A 5,000-nucleotide genomic window follows, 5' to 3' on the forward strand; every position below is an offset into this window, starting at 1 on the left:
ATATATGTATGTATGTGTATGTGTGTGTGTGCATTTCAAAAAATCACAGTAGATGCCCGTGACTTCATTATATAAGCGAATACCACAGCAAAATGACAGGCAGAAATCCGTACCGACCGCTTATACCTTTACTGAGGCATTGTCGAGGCACAATGCCTCAATAAAGACGAAGCGCTTGGTACGGATTTATGCCTGGCATTCTCCTGTGGTATTCGCTTATATATATGAATGTCTTTTAAGGTAATCGAACAGAATACTATGTAGATAAGTAGGCCTTTTTAATCAATATACACTCTTTGCAACCATATATTTGGGATACATCAGTGAAGTGAACCATGATAGCAGATATTTTTCCATGCACTCTGGTGATATTAAAATGTTACATCCTACGGTTTAAATAACGGGTACTTATGTTTTTACCAATGAAACACTTCCTTCGTGCTCCTTTGGAATCCTATTGGGCATTCCACTGGAGGGTGAGAGATGTGTATTTCTGGTGATAGAAGTTCACTCTCGACGTGGTTCGGAAGTCACGTAAAGTCGTTGGTCAAGTTACTGAATAACCTCTGTTCATGCAATGTAAAATACCATACAAACAAATCCAAATGTAGCATTGTTTTTATGGTGTCTGTGATTTATACTAATAATAATATAATAATATGTTTTATTTCAGCTCAGGCCATATACATTGAATATACAAAATACAGACAGTAACATACAAAATCTATATACATGAGACATGATAAAAAAGAAAAAGAAAATGAATAATCGGCACTTATCCACAAAATAGCTGAGGTAGCATAAAAACTAGTAATCATAAAACTGGTAATAACAGTAATAATATTGGTGAGAAGAAAAAATATGCATTGAGATTAATAACAGTTAGTGCACAAATTATATAACTTAAATTTCAACTAGAGACCTTAGGTGGTTACAGAAGTCAGGTCCAGAGGGCTAAATACAAAAATTAAATGTAAAAAAAAAAAACTAAATTGATAGTAATCACAGTAATAATGAAAAATTAAAATATCAGCAATAAAAATGAATAAATAATGACAAAAACTGCAGATGACATCTTGCCAATACAGAGATTAAGTCCTTTAGGGGACAAAGGCCTCATTTTCCCATCTTTCCCACAATTTAGATCTTCTTGCTTCACTCCTTAGGATCCTTTGTATGAGCGAGTTTCTGCTGTTTCTCACTCGGGTTACCAGACTGGACATTGTTTGCCTAACAATGATTTTTAAATTGTCCAGGTGGTTTTCTATGAACATCTGTGTGGCGGAGTGGTAGCGGGGAGTGTTAGTGAGGCGTCTCTCAGAATGGTCATTGTGCACACAGTGATGCGTCTCAATGGCTCTCTCTGGTATAGTTCGTCCAGAGGGAGCACCCATATATACAGTAGCAGTACGAGCGGAAGAGCAGCAGTTTCACGTCTCGGTGACAGAAGGCAAACCTCCTTGCAATCATGTTGCCAGCTGCACATAGTTTATAGAGGCAGTTTACGACGCCTCTGTTCAATGTCTGCCGTATCTTTTAGGTCTCGGTGATAATGTGACCCAAATACGGAAATTCGTGCACAAATTCCAGCCGATGGTTTCCGATGAAAATTTGTGGTTCTGCAATATGCTTAAGCGATCTCGGGAGCAGCGACATGCACTGGGTCTTGGTTTCGTTGTAGATTTTATCAAATTCCTCTGCATATTGGCGGCAAGTGTCGATGAGTCGTTGGAGACCTTGCACTGATGGGGAAATCAGAACCAAATCGTCGGTGTAACAGAGGTTGTTTTTAGTTATTTCATTGACGCATTGACGATGCATCCGATTGGGAGTGAGTTCAGTTTGACATTCAAGTCATCTGTTTTAAGACTATTTTCAGTCCTCGCCACAGCTATGTTTTGATGCAGGCAGATTATTTCAGAACTTTGGAAGCGTATGAGCTCAAAATCAGTACCGACGAAAGCTAATTTTGGGCGCATAATCCCTGGTTTAGTGGCAGTTTGATATTCAACAACCTCTGACCCAGATTTCATCAGAGAGAGAGAGAGAGAGAGAAAGAGAGAGAGAGAGAGAGAGAGAGAGAGAGAGAGAACCTATTATTCCAAAAGCCAAGAGTACTACGTCTATTACCATTACGCATGCAGAATTAACATTATTTTAGTCTCTTGTGTCTTTCATTTACACTGAGCGTAATACGCACCTGTGTCTATTGCAGTCTTGCAAGCATTTACTTCATTTACTGAGTACTTCAGCCAAGGACTGAGCATTTCCAATTTACCATTACCTGTCGTGCCCAAGTGGTCTTTTCCATTTCTTTATCCCAAAAGACTTGTGTATACCGCAAGCACAGATTGCACAGTGTGCACGGCAACCTCATTACTTCCATCAAGGAAGTCGTTACCAGTTTAGGACTGACCACCACCAGTGCACGTCAGGCCTTACCATTTTACAGTGCCACTAATTCGCAGCACTGTCCATCGACTGGCTGCTGAAGTACTCCCACCTTTTACTTTCTCTCCTCCACCATTACACTCTGCCTCGAACAGAGTGCCATTTCCCTTCAGTATATTTGAGTATGCTGCATTTAGTGTCGTCCGACGGGACACACCAGCACGCTACCAGTGCAATCAAGAAAATGCCTCAAAGTGCCGTGCATCTGTACAGACGTACAGGAGCTCCTTTTACTGCGTGTCCATCCTTACGGAACGCCCAATTCCTTAGTGTTTCCATGTACAAGGATCAGTGATCTTTCAGAACACTCAACAAGGGAACGCCTCCCGAAGTGCCGCAATACCAGCCCTAAGTGCTGCCAAAAAGGAACGCCTCCTCAAAGTGCTGCTGCACCTGTACAAGACGTACAGGTAGCTATTCAACTGCGTGTCCGTCATTATGGAACGCCTATTTCATTAGTGTTTCCGCCATTATGGATCACTACATCAAGGAACGCCTCCATAAGTTGCCGTGTGCAACTGTATTTTGGACCTACAGGTTGCCCAATTCCAGCGTCTCCCAAGTTAGGAATGCCCTTAAGTGTGACGTACACCACACACTCCAGTTGATTTTCTCACCTCATTAGAAGGTGCCATTTCAGAAGTGCCACCAACCTAGGGGACACTTCCCAAGTACCACAGAGCACCCAGTCTTTTCAGACATTCTTTCATTACCTCATTTGCAGAACCCATTTCCAGGAGTGTTACATTACCAAGTAGGTACTCCCATTCCATCCAGTACTATTCCTGGCCATCATTTTCAAATTTATCCAAGCCTCTACCTGCAGTCCTAAGGGAAATGTCTTTCCCTGCCTTCCCACCACGACCACTGGACCAGCACTCGACCAGTGGGTGAAGGCGCAGCAGGATGCCGCGCGCCTGCAAGAAAATGAAGAAAGAGAAAACCAGAGAAAAGCCAGAGAAGCAGAGAGAAAAGAGAAAGAAGCAGAGACGAAGGGAAGAGAAGAAGAGAGAAGCATGAGCAGCTCTTAGAGATGAAGAAATCACTCGGCAAGCTTCCAAACCCCAGACCATGAGCTGGACTCCCAGTAAGAGGTGGTTGCGGAGGTTCTGCACCACTTGTTGTGTGCGTGGGCATGCTGTGGATTCCGACCAGTGCACAAGTCGATCCCTACCTTGGGATGAGAGCTTCCAGGGTGAACTTCTTCAAGGCTACCATGTAGCCCTCCCTAAAGGACAGTCTCCTACAGCCTATCGGTGGGTACACGTCATGGCCGATGCCGAAGCCCAGGTCTCCCTCATTTCAAGAAAGGCCTTGCCTAGGGGTGCCAAAATCCAGAAGGATGAAGCCATTCAGTTCGAATGGATAGATGGCAACCTCTATTCTGTTCCTTCAGTCCTTCTGGAGGTGCAAATGCCCTTATGTGCCGCCTGGGCGTAGTTGACAAATTTCATGATATTTATCAGGTGATATTGGGCCGAGATCTACTAAAGCCGTATCTCCCCTGGACGCAGCTCCCATTACCAGATGTACTGGACACCTGCAGCATGCCAGATAACCAAACTTCAGTTTTAGATTCAGAGGCTAGTGCCTCTGATGTCCCCGACATCCTTTCTATTTGTAACCTGGCCCTGACCCAGTGTCAGTGCCCGAAGTTTCTTCCGCATCATCTCAGCCTCTTACCATTTCACCGCCTACCTCCTCCATTTTGGAAGAGGTAAGCCCACCAGTTAACCCCGAACAGACAACCTGTAGTTCTCACTTAGGCTAGACTACATTAATTTAATAAGTTAGTACACTTGGCATCTCCACCTATAAGTTAGGTAGGCCATTGTAGTTAGCCGTATCGCTGCTCTAAAAACCTCAGTTAGGGTAGGAGAACTGGGTAGTCGAGACGATCAACTTATTTAGCCAAGGCCTTCACACCCGAAAGGGAGTGAATGCCTTCTTAACAGGGGGAGCTGTTACATTTATTGATCTCCTCGTCTCCCCAGCATTTATTTAATCTATTTTGTATCTAAAAGAGCAGCCATATTTACCCAAATATCAGCTGATTTAGGCGGGAAACACAAACTCAGGCCAGATTAGGCATGCCCGGCGCCAGCCGTTAGCTGCGGGAAAGACTCTTTCCAGCTTTAGGGACGTATCCCAAAGGGAAGTGTGTAGTTAGCCGTATCGCTGCTCTAAAAACCTCAGTTAGGGTAGGAGAACTGGGTAGTCGAGACGATCAACTTATTTAGCCAAGGCTTTCACACCCGAAAGGGAGTGAATGCCTTCTTAACAGGGGGAGCTGTTACATTTATTGATCTCCTCGTCTCCCCAGCATTTATTTAATCTATTTTGTATCTAAAAGAGCAGGCCATATTTACCCAAAATATCAGCTGATTTAGGCGGGAAACACAAACTCAGGCCAGACTAGGCATGCCCGGCGCCAGCCGTTAGCTGCGGGAAAGACTCTTTCCAGCTTTAGGGACGTATCCCAAAGGGAAGTGTGTAGCTAGCCAGGTACTTATTAGGCCTACGTCTTAAGCTCCTTTTTCCTGTGAACC

This window comes from Macrobrachium nipponense, chromosome 37, assembly GCF_015104395.2.
Source record: "Macrobrachium nipponense isolate FS-2020 chromosome 37, ASM1510439v2, whole genome shotgun sequence".
NCBI classification, from domain to species: Eukaryota; Metazoa; Arthropoda; class Malacostraca; order Decapoda; family Palaemonidae; genus Macrobrachium; species Macrobrachium nipponense.